Source organism: Lepidochelys olivacea (genome assembly GCF_965140295.1).
Source record: "Lepidochelys olivacea isolate rLepOli2 genome assembly, chromosome: 4".
Lineage (NCBI taxonomy): Eukaryota > Metazoa > Chordata > Testudines > Cheloniidae > Lepidochelys > Lepidochelys olivacea.
The window spans coordinates 8,164,332-8,181,625 of NC_140414.1; the positions used below are offsets into that span (position 1 = coordinate 8,164,332).

A 17,294-nucleotide genomic window follows, 5' to 3' on the forward strand; every position below is an offset into this window, starting at 1 on the left:
GGGAGCTCCAGAGGGCCACACATGCTGTTACAGAACAAGTGTTTGCGGTCTGTTGAGTTATATGATCTATCTGAATTTGAATTTTACCACAGTAATTAGTACTCAGCCTCTGGCTCCACCATCAAATCCCAGTTATGCAGGGTGTGCAGCAATCTTCTATGTTCATAGTTCAAAAATATAACTAGGACCTGGGTCTTCAAAGTCAAAAATCAATTTTGGGGGGGGGGGGAGTGATGGAAATTCTGAGATGAGTTAAATGAATGGGAAGAGTTTTGCTTTGTTTCAAGTTAAGATCAGATTTATTTTCAATCTTTTTGGCGAGGATATTTTTTAAATTTCTGCCCAGTTATGGAGATTAATGGATAACTGTAGCTGCAGCATCAGCTTTACACCACCAGCACTTGCTGTTCTTGCAAGAGTGCAAATCACAAGGTCAGTTCCCACAGAAGCAAGTGAACCTTTTAGGAAGGAAAAACACGTGGGCAGTGCCTTGACACAAACTACCACAAGAGGCACAAGCAGAAGACAGAACAGCCTCAAGGAGAAGTTTCTGGCCTGGGGGGACCTGCCTGGTCAGAATCGTTGCTCTTGTGCTTACTGGAGTAGAAATTTTCCTTTTCCTGAAGAGCCTGACACAGGTCTTTCAGTGATGCTGTCCCAACAGGATCCAGCCTGGGGTTGCAGCAGCTGAGCTCCCTGGGAGTCTGGCTGTAAAGCTCCTAGGTGAAGAGACAGAAAGGAGCTTCCTGCACAGAAGGTGAATGTTCCTGCCCAGAGAAGGAGCATTTTCAATTGTTTGTTTCTTCAGCCATTCTCACACATTTCCTGCACCCTGCCAGCACAGCGCCTGTCACACCTGGGCACAGGCTTTGCCACTTCGGCACGTTTAGGTAACAGCACACAAAAAAAAATCATCCTGGTACGACCCCCATTGATCAGAAACCCTATAGCAGGGACCAGGTATGCGCATGTCCTCAGAGAAGCTGAACACATACATCTGCCTTTACTTTTAAGGTTTACAGTTACACGGGGGGGACTGCCCAAGGGAAACCATCTCCTTTGGTTCTGACTCCTGTTGCACAAACCCTGAGCTGCCTTCAGAGCCTGCAGTACAGACAAACCCGGTTAACCCTAATTAATTCTTAGACATCAGCTGTATTCAGATTTAAAACTGAGTCCTAAAGCGTTTAACAAAGGCCGAACCTGGAGAGAACAATGCACGTTGAAAAGGGACTAGTCAGCCCAACCCTGGCCTTAGCCTAAGCAGTCAGCGGAAACTGGGGCTATGGAGCCAAACTCCTCTCTGGTAAGAACTCCAAAGGTGTCAATGCAGTTACAACAGGGATGTATGTGGTCCAGCAACAATCCAGTATTGCAAGAATACTCCAGATTTCTCACTATACAAGGCACGTAAAGTAAAATCCACTGACAGAGTTCCCACCTTTCCATGCTCTCACTGATTACACATGTAGTTATGCACATTTTCTGTCAACACACAAAGTAAGCTGCTGCATTTGAGCTTCATTTAACTGGAACTGCCTCTTCAGTGCTGGGATTCTGCTTTTAAATGCAATATAAGATGCTACTGGTCACATCCCAAAGAATAATGGTGCTGTCTGCCTCCCATTGTTGCCCCAAGGGTAAATGATTTATTGGTTTGCCCTTCTGAACTGTGCTATTTATGTAGAACACAGATCAGACAGCAACCTGAAGACTGGCAACCGGTTAGTGAGCACAATATTCTGCTCTCTGGTTGAGAATGTCGGCTTGACCACAACAGTTCATTAACTCCCAAGCATAGTATGACAGTGAGGAGTGTGCATGCAGGCTGAAAATGTATGTTTCCCTGCCCACCTTAGCACCGTCTCCTCCATTACGAGGTCAGCGACACCAATTTCACTGATCCTTGGCCTGTGATTAGTCACAGATTATTTTCATTGAATGCCTAGTCCCCCTGCTCCTTGCCATTGTGCTGTGTTGAAGCATGGCACTTGGAAGTGAAGGTATTCCCAAACTAGTATCTTCTGGCTGCCTTGTTCTGCCTCAGGCTGGGGGGTTCTTTTGGGTTTCTTGGAAGTGAAGAGAGACAGGGATGATTAACATCAGGCAGCATATCCTCACCACGGAGAGGGGAGAACGTCCCCAGAAGCAGCCGCTCCTGTGAGCTGCTCAACAGTGATAGTCTGGAATGTACTTGGTGAGCTAACATTGTGTGTGAGGGACACAAGAACAGTGATAGATACTTGAACATATCGACAACAAACCAAGAACCCACGGACTATTTGACAGGGCTACCAAGCAGAATATTGCACCCAGTGGTCACTAATGCTAGAAGCTTTAAACTGTGTAGAAAATTAAATGGTTTTGCACATTACAAAAATAAAGACAAACCACATTGTTCCACACCAGTTAAGGAACAGCAGTGAACTTCAGGTGAATGATCCCGCTTCCACATGAAATAGAAACAAACTGGAGTGCTCTAAATACTGCCATCAATCCCAACATTATGGCTATTTGTGTACAGCAAACAGAATCCCTGAGAAGCCGCTCACACAGTTCGTTTGTCAAGCAGCTCTTCCTTGGAGGATGATCATGATTCTAAGGTTCAGGTGTAAAACATTTACTCAGTTCTGCTTTACCAAGCCACGGCATTTATTCCTTGAAAACATCTGAACTCTTCTTGTTAGTGTGTTCATAGATCACGCCGAGTTATCAGGAAACGGTCTTCCAGCTGGGAAAGAGATTCAAGTCCGGGGTTTTCTTTTCCTCACTTAACATCACAGCAACAAATCACTAGTTTCTTCCTCTGGGAAAAATAGAGAGTGAGAGACACACATCAGTGGCAGTGAAGAGAGCAGGAGAATGTTTCCAAATGTGGTAAATGATAGGAGATCCTTGCTATATATCCAGCCCCAGTGCTGGGCCCAAACAAAGCCTATATCCATGTGGGCATTCTGTGCCTCTCCTGCCCCCTCCAACCAGTGACACTGAGCTCCAACAGCTGGAGAACATACAACCTGTAAAACTGGCCTTGCCTCTATGCCCCTTTGAACATCTGTGTCCTCCCACTCCCCCAACATTTGCAGGTGAATTTAGTTCACTGGTGGGTTTTACGACAGTGCTAAGTAGACCATCACTGGAGAAGGTTTCAACATTAACCTGAAAAGACAAGTTTATGTAGATTAAATTACTGTGTCAACAGAGCGCTGTCCCCAAGCCATTCTGCTCCTGGAGAAACCTCCTTTTTATTGAGCCAGAAGATTTGGAGCTTTTCCCCAAAACCAGAGGTAGGCAGTTCTTAGTCCAGACTAGCATTCCCAGCCCTCTCATGTTGGAAAGGTTTTGCCAACACCTAATACACACTAGCTGTTGCTGATAAGATCACTCAAATAGTTAAGCTATTGTAAAGAAGCTAACTAAACTTGTTTACAGTTAAAATAACGTAAAGAAAGAAAAGAAGCCAGCTACACATTGCCCACTGACTCTGGCTTGTAGGGCTTCGACTGGTCATGACTAGAGATTGGTCCAATCCAAAGCTCCATCTGTGAGTGCCTGTGTTCCCGAATTGTGGGTGCACAGGTCTTTGCAGCTCAAGCTCAGGTTTAAGTATGGGACTTCCAGAGAAGCTGAGGACTCAGTATTCATCCAAACCTGACCAGCACCAGCCGTGGCACAGTTCATGGGAACAAAACACCAAACTATTCCTGAAAAGGAGGCAAGGCCTTCCCATTTCACTGTGTGCTTCGTGGCTCTGTAACATGTCTCGAGCTCTCAGCCACAGGGGCACTCAATACTCCAGGGGGGATCCTGCGCCACTGCGCATGCACAGAAATATGTCCCCCCACTGATTCTCTTCGCTTCCTTGCAGAAAAATGGTTTCTGTGGGGAAGCAAAGAGAAGCTTTCCCAGTGCTCACTGTGACGAAGCAGGGATTTTTCCTTCTTATGTTGTATGTGAGCCGATGTGAGTCTTACTGTTTTGCATGAAGGCTGTGTGTGCCTCAGTTTCCCCATGTACTGCACCAATGTCTAGGTGGTGGGAATAAGGGTGTGTGAATTATCCGGTGGCTGCTCCAGCTGCCTGCATGGATGCCATGGCCGTCCCCTTCATAAACTTGAGACCTAGGAGGGGGATGTGACCAGTGACTCTTGGCCTGGAAAGCAAGACAAAGACCGGAGGAGGAGCAACAGGCAGGGCAGTGGCCAAGCAGCTGGAAGCAAGTCAATCTCAGGTGACTTGGGGGAGGGCCAGAGCCTTAGCTCTGGGCTCTCCACCCCCAAGATGGACTTGAATGAAAGTCACTGATTTCTGTGCTAACAAGTTCTGTTCTACGCTGTGTTTCTGTCAACTAATAAACCTTCTGTTTTACCGGCTGGCTGAGAGTCACGTCTGACTGCGCAGTTGGCGTGCAGGGCCCTCTGTCTTCCCCAGGAGCCCCGGCTGGGTGGACTCACTATGGGAAGTGCACCGGGAGGAAGGGGATGCTGAATGCTCCAAGGTCAGACCCAGGAAGGTTGAAGCTGTGGAAGCTTCTTGCCCTGGTGACAATATGCTCAGAGAGAGGCTCCCACAGAGTCCAGAATGGCTTCATATGGAGTCATTCCAGAGCATTGACCCGGTGACTCCGTGACACTCACTCACCCCTCCCTGGCAGTGCAGACACATCGGTTCGGGAACCTGGAGCAGCCGCGGGAGACACAAGTCAGCTGGGGGGAAGAGTCCAGATGCATGGGCGTTGGCCAGACAGGGGGAGCAACTCCCCATACAGTGATTCTCCCACCATTTCCTGGCCCCATCACTCCTCAGCCAGGGGGGAGCAGTCCCTGTACAGGGAGCTTCTCCCCCTATCCACCCAACCCCCATGCATCTAGACCCCCCTCCTCACACCCAGAACCCCCCCATGAGGCCTCCCTGCATTGGGAGCCCCTTGCAGCCTCCAACCGAATTCCCACCATGCTGAGCCTTACCCCTGCATCAGGAGCCTCCTGTACCCAAACCTCTCCACACCCAAATCCCCACCCTCCAGAGACTCACCCCATGCATTGGGAGCCCCCCACACCCAGACCCCCCTGCTGAGCCCTAACTACCTTCACCTGGACTCCCCTGCAGAGTTCCATTCCCCCTGCACCCCTGTGCATCCAGATCCCCTCCCCCACACCCTGATTGCTCCACATAAAACCTGGCACTCTTGAGGGAATTCCAAACCAAAATTTAAAAAGTGTGCCAAAAATTACAGGTTTTAAGATTCTGCAAAATTCTGCATATTTTATTTGTCAATATAATCACATCATTTTCAATTATTTTGGTAATTTATTTCAAAATACTTGTCAGCAAAGAACTGAAAATAGTGTGATGACATTGCGTTATTCTGACAAATACTGTTTGCAGATTTTTGAGAATTTTAAAATAGTGTGCAGAATTTTTATTTTTTTGGCACAGAAGTCCCACAGGAGTAACTCAATGTGGGGTGCTGCCACGGCATGCCGACTCAGCCATTGTCTGTGCGGGAGCACCTCAGGAAGCCCTTGCAACCGAGGTTTCTGGACTTCAGTGGAAAAATCACAACATACCGATTACCTTCCACAGCACAGACATGTTTAAACTGCAGCTTGAGGAGTGTAGCGTAGCAGCTTTACCTTCTGGATCAGCACTTTAGATGCTACAGAGAAATCATTTTTATTACTATAAAAAAACCTCTTCAATCAAGCTGGCTGGAGCTGCTCAGCAGACCAGCACTCCCCTGGCCACGCACACGATCAGTGCATTTTACATTCGTGCTGAGCAGTGCAGTGGCCTCCAGCGCCCAGGTGGCTCACTGACTATTTGATCAGACATGGAGGGTCGAGGTCAGCCCTACATTTTTCTTCTCCAAGTAGCTTCCTAGTGACAACCCCTTCCCGGCTCTCACAGCAAGTCCACATCTCAGTAGTGCTGAACTGCTCTTTCTGGTATCCGGTTATTTCAGGGGTCACCGACCCCAACTGATCTTTGTTGTTTGAGAGGCCAGGATGAGCCTAAAATGCTCCAAAACAAAACCATGGAAAGCACCACGGTTAGCACAAGGGAGACAGAGCACTCGGTTTTAGGGCAGACTCTGAGCTATGCAGAGTGGTTCCCTGTCCTAGAACAGGACGGCCATACAGGGTCAGACCAAAAGGTCCATCTAGCCCAGTGTCCTGTCTTCCGACAGTGGCCAATGCCAGGTGCCCCAAAGAGAATGAACAGAACAGCTAATCATCAAGTGATCCATCCCATCGTCCATTCCCAGCTCCTGGACTCATTCCCCAGCTCCTATTATGTTTGTTCTCTTCTCTTCCTACCAAGTCCCTGTTCCCCCGCCCCGCATCCTTCTCCACAGAAAACATCCAGGTGGGAAGCCAATCCCTCCCCAGAGCTGTGGGGAAGGGTCCCCTCAACCCCACTATGATCCTGTTCCTGGAGCCTGTGCAGGGGTCTTTGGGGTCAGCCTTCGGTGGGTTCTAGGTCATAGAATCATAGAATATCAGGGTTGGAAGGGACCTCAGAAGGTCATCTAGTCCAACCCCCTGCTCAAAGCAGGACCAATCCCCAACTAAATCATCCCAGCCAGGGCTTTCTCAAGCCTGACCTTAAAGACTTCTAAGGAAGGAGATTCCACCACCTCCCTAGGTAACGCATTCCAGTGTTTCACCACGCTCCTAGTGAAAAGTTTTTCCTAATATCCAACCTAAACCTCCCCCACTGCAACTTGAGACCATTACTCCTTGTTCTCTCATCAGCTACCACTGAGAACAGTCTAGATCCATCCTCTTTGGAACCCCCTTTCAGGTAGTTGAAAGCAGCTATCAAATCCCCCCTCCTTCTTCTCTTCCGCAGACTAAACAATCCCAGTTCCCTCAGCCTCTCCTCATAAGTCATGTGTTCCAGTCCCCTAAACATGTTTGTTGCCCTCCGCTGGACTCTAATTTTTCCACATCCTTCTTGTAGTGTGGGGCCCAAAACTGGACACAGTACTCCAGATGAGGGCTTACCAATGTCGAATAGAGGGGAACGATCACGTCCCTCGATCTGCTGGCAATGCCCCTACTTATACATCCCAAAATGCCATTGGCCTTCTTGGCAACAAGGGCACACTGTTGACTCATATCCAACTTCTCGTCCACTGTAACCCCTCGGTCCTTTTCTGCAGAACTGCTGCCTAGCCACTCGGTCCCTAGTCTGTAGCGGTGCATGAGATTCTTCCGTCCTAAGTGCAGGACTCTGCACTTGTCCTTGTTGAACCTCATCAGATTTCTTTTGGCCCAATCCTCTAATTTGTCTAGGGCCCTCTGTATCCTATCCCTACCCTCCAGCATATCTACCTCTCCTCCCAGTTTAGTGTCATCTGCAAACTTGCTGAGGGTGCAATCCACACCATCCTCCAAATCATTTATGAAGATATTGAACAAAACCGGCCCCAGGACCGACCCTTGGGGCACTCCACTTGATACCGGCTGCCAACTAGACATGGAGCCATTGATCACTACCCGTTGAGCCCGACGATCTAGCCAACTTTCTATCCACCTTATAGTCCATTCATCCATCCCATACTACTTTAACTTGCTGGCAAGAATACCGTGGGAGACCGTGTCAAAAGCTTTGTTAAAGTCAAGCAACAACACGTCCACTGCTTTCCCCACATCCACAGAGCCAGTTATCTCGTCATAGAAGACAATTAGATTAGTCAGGCATGACTTGCCCTTGGTGAATCCATGCTGACTGTTCCTGATCACTTTCCTCTCCTCTAAGTGCTAGATAAACCCCTCTGCTTCAATCATAGAATATCAGGGTTGGAAGGGACCTCCGGAGGTCATCTAGTCCAACCTCCTGCTCAAAGCAGGACCAATCCCCAATTTTTGCCCCCGATCCCTAAATGGCCCCTCAAGGATTGAACTCACAAGCCAAGCTCTCTCTCCCCTCCTGTCCCACCCAGGGACCTGACAGCTGACAATGCAGGCGAGGGGTCCGCTGTCACTCTGCTTCCCCAACACAGCTCGCAGGTCTGTCTTTGATGCTACTCACAGCTTTGCCAAGCAGCAGAGTGAGACTGCCCCTATTCTCGGTGATGTTACTGCTGCTCACAGCTTCAGGAAGGCAGTTCTGCACCACGCCCCGCACAGAACGTTGCTGCGAGTTTCCCTTAGGAACCACAGGGGTACAGCCCTCATGAGCAGGAAGCAGGAAGCAGACCCTTATGGTCTGCAGAAGCTGAAGGCACTTGGCAAAGGGAGCCATGGGCTCCTCCAAGCCCTGAGCTCAAGTCTGTGGCTGAATAGCCCTGGTAGACTGCTCTTCTTCAGGCTGTTACCAGCTCGCTACACAACGTGACTGCACTCCGTGGCTCCCTCTGTGGAGCAGCAACTGAACATGTGAGTGCTCCACAGCAGCTGGTCAGTCTGACACTCCTGCCACGTGTGCCCACACCAACAGATCTGGTTCCAAAGGTGCCCGAGAACGGGGAGTGTGCACTTTTCCAGCCCAGCTCCCGAGGACAAGCCCAGCCTGGCAGCTTTCAGGCCACTGTGCGGTTTGCCGAGTAGGGACACATGACTGGCAGTGCAGACCCCAAGGGAGCTCCAGTTCCCAGCCAGGCAGTAATTCTGTCAGGGACTTCAATGATCAAGTCCGGTTCCTTGTTTACAGGACAGGCTCTTGCTGAGCAAAGTTTTCAGGAGGACACCATGCATTTGTCTGGGGTTAAAATGCAGGAGGGTTCGCGCAGCAGCCAGCCCTCTCTTAGCAGTGACAAAGGGAGTGTGAAGGCCTGATTCTCCCCACTTTCCTAAGCTGGCGGCATTTCACACCTGCTCTGCATTGCTGTAAGTGGCTGCACCAAAGGCAGGGCAGGGTGAATCGGCCCCGGCCCCTCCCCTCCCAAGATAGCTCCTAGGACTCCATTACACTAGTGGAGCTGTGCGTCCTGCCTAGTGAGAAACTGCTACTTCCTTTTTCCACCTCACCCGTTGGCAATGGATGGCCAGAGCCCAGCACACACAGTGTAGGACTCTTCAGCTGTAAGATGGCAGTTGCAGCCCCCGCAGGCCGGACCGCCCCTTAGTGGCCCACCAGGAACAGGAGCCAGCACTTTGCTCTGGGTAGCAAAGTGTCATATCCGGCAGCACACCCAGAGGAACGGGGAGAAGAGCTTTCAAAAGCATCTAGGTCTCATCACAAGGCAACAGTGTTTTTTCCTTTCCAGAAAGCCTCAGTGAATTTTAAGAGCTTCCAGTCAATATCCAGCTGATCCCTAGCTGTCCCTGTCAGACACAATACTCAGGCACACTACGGGGACTGAATTCATCCAGTCTTCTGTGCAGTCCCTGCAGGAGGCTGATGGGAACTCTGTTAGAGTCTGCCTCCTACGAACACATAAGGAAACCACATTCAGAGAGAGGCAGTTCCCAACAGATTAACCAAACCAGCATTTGGAGGAGTCTGAACAGGTCTTTGTGGGGGAAATGTAGAATTGCAGGGGATCTCTGAGCAGGAAAGGATTCCTCCTGCTCTTTAGACTTCGCCAGGCAGCCCATCCTCCTAGCGAACACACATTTTAGCTTTGCTATTAGCTTTCCTGTCCCGGCATCATCTTCTACCAATCAGATCAGCATAGTTATCATAGTGGGATCAGTAAAGGGTAATGTTACTAGACACTAAACTGGGTTTGGGCACATGCAACCGAATAGGTGAGCCAAGCAGACCAGTTCACATAAGACGACCTGACTCTAGTGCCAAAGAGCAATGCTCGCAGCTTCTGAAAGACTTCTGTCTCTCCCCATCTCCCTCCCCCAGCATGATTTGCTGAGGAACCTACTCCATGGGGAAAATCGGACAGCAGCACAGGGGCTAATGTAAGGAACGCCACACCAGTTAAATCCCACACAGTGGCTACACTGGGAGCCACTGGCAGTGCAGCCTAATAGGGATTCCTACACATCCCCTACAAACCAGAAAGGGTCTCCAGGCTGGCTCCACAGGCTCCAGCAGCAGGGGGGTGAGGGCACAGATCTGTAGCGTTTACACAGCTCCAATGGCTGCGATACCCTGCTCCACCGGCCAGGAGATGCTATAACTGCGCTCTGGATATCACCTCTCCTGATGCTCAGCGCACGACCAGAGCACCCAGGCAGTATGTGGGCAGAGGAAACTTTATACTAGCTGGCGCATTGGGTATTTATCAGCCATGGGCAACGGCAGCATGCCTGCAGCTCAGATCACCATGTGCGAGACACATCCGGAAGGGTTCTCAGGAAGGGCGTAGTTCTGCTCTGATCAGTGGCTGAAAATGGCATTGTGGGGCTTCCCGTTCACTGTGCTTCGATGTGTCTGCCCCAAATGCCCAGCGTCTGAGCACTGTGGTGGGTAGCCAACCGCCAGCCCTGCAGGGGAGCGAAAGCCACGCACTCTGCCTGGTAAACCATCGTCAGCACCAGAGACCCGCAATCGGAAGGGTTAGACCAGTGTGTGTGATGCACAAGCTGGAAGAGAACCCATCTCACTCACCCAGAGGTAAAGCACTCATTTGCCACTGAAATCTGGGGACGTGTCTGACCAATAAGTGGCGCTTTTGCAGTTGCTTTTCTCAACACATCTGCACGCTGAGGAGGAGGAGAGGAGCAGTAAGAAGCCCAAGAGTTGTCTGCTTTAAAAGGTGACTGACAGGGCCCTTTGGAGGGAGTGGAGTCAGTCATATTAAGCCGGCTGTGGTGGTGTTCTCCCCTATGTTAGCCCATGTAAGATGGGGTAGTAGCACCTAGTGGTCAGTCTACCCCACCCCCTGGGATGACCCTTTAAGGATCTCAGAGTAGCAGCCGTGTTAGTCTGTATTCGCAAAAAGAAAAGGAGTAATTGTTTCATGTTCTCTGTGTATATAAATCTCCCCACTGTATTTTCCACTGAATGCATCCGATGAAGTGAGCTGTAGCTCACGAAAGCTTATGCTCAGATAAATTTGTTAGTCTCTAAGGTGCCACAAGTCCTCCTTTTCTTTAAGGGTCCAGCACATACAGAGAGAGACCTAACCAACTAAAATCTTCTTCTGCCCTGGAGTTGTGTCCCACCCCCACTGACTTGGCTTCCCCTGGATGGGACAAGGTGGCTCATGCTTCAGCTCTGCCCTCCCCTCCCAGAAGCAAGGAGAGAACTGGGAGGGAAGAAAGAGTGCTGCCTTTTTCAGAGATGCTATTGCCCCCTGCCATCCATGAACAATGTACTGCCCAGCAGCTTCCTCCATACTCCTGTCACCCCTAGCCAGTCTCCTGGCAGCTCCAGTCCTTGCAGGGACAGGGAAGACAGGGGAAATCAGCATTCACTGGGAGAGGGCAGCCAGTGTTAGCAGTGTGGAGGAGCGGATCGCCAGTATTCACTGGATGGGGGTGTGGAGTAGCACATTGCATTCACTGCAACGGGGTGTGGCATCAATATGAACTGAGCCTGCATGGGGCACAGACATGACTTGGAGGTGAGGGAGAAGAGTGCTTGTCTCTTAGAAGGACACTATAGATATTAACTCAGCTGCACCCAGTCATGTAATGAGGTTGGGCTTAGAGCCAGTGAACACTGATACTCATAAAAGCAGTTCTGTAATGCCAGTCAGGAGATGGGATTTCTGTTCTGCAAAAAAATTGAGTTTGAGGGAAAGAGTCATCCCGAATCAGGACAAAAAGCCACAAAACTTGAATTTTTTTGTGGGGATGAAATTCCTAAATTTTTTGCTTTGGAAATACTGACACATTCCCTCAGTGGCACCACTTCAGTGTTTCCAAAACAAAATGTGCTCCCTGGAATCACCTGCTCTGCGGTAGCCGAAGGAGCTGACAGTCTGGGAAGCCCACCAGGTGAGCTGCGGAGAACAAGGGAGCCCCAGTGGCCAGTCTGCCTGCCTGGTGCCCAGCAAAAGTGCTGGCGGAATCAGCCTGTTCCTGCGGCACATTCCGACCCACCAAACCAGTCCTTTCCGATGGAATGTCCAGCCAGCACTCGGAGTTTGGTGGGGACCAGTAGTGAATGGAGGATTCATCTCGTAAGAGAACAGGTGGAACTGAGAAGGGCAGGGGCATCTCCCTAGCCCCATACCAGTGAGTGTTGTTTGAGTGGGAAGGGTTAGGATAACGTCCTATCTCTACACCATAGCGAATTTAGGAGAGGATTCAAAGTAACAGATCTGGCTGATATTTAAAGAACTTCAGTTCAAGGTTCACAGACTATTCCTCTTACAAATGCCACAGAAAGCAGGATACGTACAGACAGTGTGTGGGTTTGTGCAGCACCAGCACGTCAGGGACTTAAAACACGTAGCTGATTGGTCAGCTGCAGTTCAGTTGCTCCTAAACTCAACCTGCTATAGACCAAGCATCATGTGTCAACTATAACCTAGCACATGCCAGCCCAGAGCTGAACTGTCCTCTTATTCCATCTCAACCTTTGATATGTGAAATCCACTCGCGAGTGAATTAGGTTCACGTACATTTACAACCTCATAGTTAAAAAAGGCATCTGCAGTTAACTGCCCAGGACAGTAATTTTGTTACTGGAATTCATACCATATGAAACTCTATTAACAAGCTGCCCCAGTCCATCCCTCCACCAAATTATGGGAGGAACATTTGTGCCATAGAGTGCTACGGTGAAGAGGAGCCAGATCCCACTGGCCTGCTCTACCGGTCTGCTTTTAAAGTGATCCGATAGCTACATGCATGCTGTCAAACCCCACTGAAACATGTGACTGATGCAACCCCAAACACTCACCTGTATGGGAGCAACTCCAGGAAGCTCCACAACAGCAAGTCTCAGCTGACTTTTCTTCAGTTACATCTGAATGAAACAGTACTCAGAACATTTTTACATTCATCAACAGGTCCAAATGGGTGCACAGCAGGTAATCGAAGGGTCAATAGAATTTCAATCCCAGTGTTTCATCTCCGGCCATTAATGATGCCATCTGATTGCTGCAAGACTATTGTTTCACATCACATCTGGTCATCAGTGACCCTCAGATTGCGCTGTACACTTCAGTTCTCAAGGGTATCTCAGGATAGACACACTTAGCTGTGTTCTCACTTCAAATAGTTCAGAGTTCCAAAGTCTGGTCTTCCTGTAAAGGCAGGACTCCAAACCCAAGAGAGACAGTAGCCCTACAGATCCTTCAGCCACACCACGGTTTCACACGCCGCCCGATATAAAACCTTTAGCACTAGCATTGTCATTCATCTGGAGGAGAGAAGGACAAAGAAACTGTCACGTAGCAGCAGTCTTTCATGGCTTATAGTGTTCATCATGAACAGATTAATACACATTTTGTTTTCTTCCAGTTGCCAAATATGGTGAGTACTCAGTCTAAATAAAATGGCTCTTTTTCAGAACAGACAGTGCTTCTTTTGTCATAGGTTTGCTGGCAAATGAGTCACCACCACAGCTACTATGGACTGGGGCATGAGTGTTAGATGCTGCCTAGGGCAGACTGAATATTTGAGGGACAAGCCTTACAGTGTTTGTGTTCCATCTCAAACTGTTTAGTTTGAGGGTAGAAATGTATTTGCTTACGAGATCTAACACAGTGTCAAACAAACAAAAGGAGATGTGGTTCAGGGGCTTCAGGAGATGAAAGGTCTACAGACAGAGCTGTGTTTGAAAACTGCATTAACACACAACTCAACACAGCTTCCCCCCCCTCCCAAGCTGCTTTAAACACAGTTGGTCCATTGCAGGGAAACAAGGGCAAACTGTGCTCAGAACTAGTTTCAGATGGTGAACAAGACCACTGAGGATCTAAAAGCAGGAAAGAACACCAAGGTTGGTACCCAAGATGAGAACAGCTGGCCACATACCCAGCTGACATTCTTTGCACATCTTTGTCTGCTACTGTTATAGAGCACACCCCTCCCCACGAGGGGGCACACATGAAACATGAATCTCTGAAGAGGGACTCAGCAAAAGGTTTGGGAACCTCTGCCCCACTGCATCCAGAGAAGCAAAGACACCATTTTAAAACCTGGACCTTTCTATCAAGTGATGTGTGGTTCCTATCTGTATTCCATGCATGGGGCAGGCATGTGCCCTATGCGCCCAAATCCAGAAATTTTAACAAGCAGCATCAGTTGGTCCGCGCACGCACAGTAGATCTCCTCATGCTCCCGAACAAGGGTACAAGAGGCAGTGAGAGTCGATGCCCCCTCAGTTCCTCTTCCTGCGAATTTAACCAAAGCTGAAGCAGAGGGGATGGAGGGTGAGTCGTGGAATACAAAGAGGGACAACACATCTCAAAGAACTTCCCATTACAGTCAGCAACCTCCATTTCTTCTTCAAGAGCTGGTCCCTACATGTATTCCATGCATGGGTGATTGGCAAGCAGTCCTCAGACTGGAGGTGGAAGCAAGGAAGCCGGCAACAAAGATGCGTGCACTACTGCAGATCCCACTGCTGCATTTGTAGGAGAGGTTTGGACTAGTGCGTAATGTATAGCAAATGTGTGTCTGGAACTCCAGGTAGCTGCTCTGCATATGTCCTGCATTGAGACTTCCTGCAGGGATGCTACCATGGCGGCCTGTGCTCTCGTGGAGTGTGCTATTATGCCTCCGGGAGGCGAAATGTGAGCTAGAATGTAGCACTTGATAAGCAGCCAGAAACCCAACTAGAAATCCTTTGAGACAATATAACTGTGACATTCTACACCTTGGGGGAGCGTCCTGGAACCCCCATAGTCCTCATTTTTATATAATTGTGATCTTACATTTAAAGCATGACTTGTAAGGTATCAGGGGAAAGGTTATGATCTGCTGAAAGTCATTTCTCTATCCATAGATGTGTATCATTAATGTATATGAAGTTATGAGAATTGTGTTGTATAGTGGGCACTAATACAAGCTATAAATTGGGGAATCAGCCAAATATTAGCTCCCCAGAGGCAACAGCAAGAAAAGTAACCAACACCCGGGCGGGGTGTCGAACAACCCATCAACAGCCATTGTCCAGCAAGGGAGCTACTATGCAATGACTCACCTGCATGAGGCCACACCAGGGAATTGTTCAACCTTGCTTGGAGACTCAGCAATGCCCCCAGTCATGCTTGGACTTGTGTTTTCCAAGCACATGAACTGAGGTTATAAAACAGACAGAGTGGCCATATGTTTGGCCACTTCTCCTGCCCCCACCTACACTGCAAGCAACTAAAACACTGAGAAGAAGACAAGATTCCAGCAGAGGATATCAGCCCAGGTTTAAGGAACAAACCTGTATATTAAGGACTGCAATATCCAGTGGGGTGAGGAAACTGCTTAATCTAGATGTTTCCCAGTCTAATAGGGTTGAGAGTTTAGACTGCATGCTTATATTTTATTTCTTTTGGTATCACTTAAAATCTGACTTTTGCCTATCACTTACAATCTATCTTTTGTAGTCAATACATTTAACTGTTTACCTTTACCAGTGAGGTTGTAGGAAGCATGTGGCAAATCTGCTCAGGATTGACAGAGGCTGGTGCATATCCACTTTCCGTTGATGAATTGGTGAACCAATTAATAAACGTGCACTGCTCGTCTTGCGCAGTGCAAGACGGTATATTCCTGGGGTACAATCCTGGGAGCTGGGGGGATTTGGCTGTGGTGCCTTTCCTTGTGTGATTCATGAGTGGCTCTGGGAGCATTCATGCAATCTAGCTAGGTGTGGGGCTTCACATGCTGTTGTGCTGATTGATGACAGCTCCTGGAGCGGTTTGCTGCTGGTCACTAGCAGGGCATTATGAGAGACAGCCCAGGCTGGAAAGAGTTCAGGAGCTACAGTGGTCCCAGAAGTCCCAGACTGCACCCTGGGGATCCCATCACAATAGCTTGACCTCGGGATCTCTCAGCTATCATGATAGAGTGCCTTGGTGACTTTCTGATGGGTTTAGTTCTTTGCAGGTAAAAAGCCAGTGAATGCTGGACATCAAGGGAGTGAAGTCTCTTCTCTTTGGGAGAAGTGTGGAGTTTGGGAAAAGAGACAGGTAAGTGAATATGCTGGTTAAAGGTGAAATTCAGAGATTAGCCTGGGAAGAAATTCAGGGTGAAGGCAAAGCGATACCTTGTCCTTCTGAAATACCGTAAAGGGAGGATCTGCCATGAGGGCTCCCAATTTGTTGACCCTCCTGGCCAAAGCGATGGCCACGACACCACTTTCATGGATGGTGGCACAGGGAGAGGGAGTAGAGAAAGGGAGCAGAGAAGCGTACCTTTTTAGGGTTTGACCATCGAATGAAGGAGGCAATGATCCTAGTGAGAACCCTGGAGTTGATGTGGTCCTTGTTGGGTGAGTAGACTGAGTTGAGCCAGGCCTGTAGGCAACATAGATGAAGTCTGGCAAAGTGTCTCACATTAGAACACGCTGCCATATGGCCTAGCAGCAAAATGCACATTCTCATTGTAGCATTTGGTCTGTGGGAAATTAAATAAATCAGGTTGCATATCATTTGAAACCTTTCTGCGGGGAGGAAGGCTCTTGCAGAAAGAGTTCAATAAATTTTGTCGGCTTCATGAGGGATAAAATGGATTTTTCTCTGTTCACGCAAACCCCCAGTGCTGTGAGAAGCTGAATGAGGAATTGAATAGCTGATGTGATCTTCCGTCGAGAGGGTCCTAAAAGGAGCCAGTCATCCAGATACAGAAAAACTGTATGGCCCTGACATCTCATCTGTGCTGCCACCACAGAAAAAAATCTTTCATAAACACTCTGGGTGCTACCACTGGTCCAAACGGGAGGACCCGGAATTAGAAGTGTTCCTTACCCACCATAAACTATATGAGCCTCCTGTGGCAAGGGTGAATATCTATATGAAAATATACATCCATTTTGAGAGCTACGACCCATCTTTCCTCTACTGATGCCAATGTAACCATCCTTTATTTTGACTTTCCAATGAAGATGCTGAAGTGCTAAAGATCCAGATTGGGTCTCTACCCTCCGTGTTTTTAGGGACTAGGAAATATGGACACTAGAACCTTCTTCCTTGATACTGAGGCAGGATGTGTTCTATTTCCCCTCAGTATAACAGGGATTCCACTTCCTGTTGAATGGTCATCTAGTGAGACTGGTCCCAAAGAGGGACCGGAAAGGGGCTTGTGCGGAGGGAAGGGGAGGAACTCTGTGGAGTATCCCTGATGGATAATCTCCAAAAACCCAACCAGCTATCGTGATTAGCTCCCAGTTCCAGGCGAAAAGAGTAAGATGGCTCCAAAAGGTGATGGAAAAAAGGGTAGGTGGCATCAGAGATGGCATTTAGGTCTCAACTAAAATGTCAAAAGTGGTTC

At 48.8% G+C, this 17,294-nt stretch overlaps 1 protein-coding gene across 1 annotated transcript in view; it reads right to left on the reverse strand.

Annotated features, from left to right (window-relative positions):
• Window positions 1–1,324: 1,324 nt before the first annotated feature.
• The window catches only part of MFHAS1 (multifunctional ROCO family signaling regulator 1), a 118,802-nt gene continuing 102,832 nt past the window's right edge, over window positions 1,325–17,294 (reverse strand). The window contains exons 3-4 of the mRNA XM_084625611.1: window positions 12,763–13,224; window positions 1,325–2,806 (exon numbers count right to left, since the gene is read on the reverse strand). The gene's annotated coding sequence lies outside the window, so the exon portion shown is untranslated. The remainder of the gene's footprint in view (window positions 2,807–12,762; window positions 13,225–17,294) is intronic.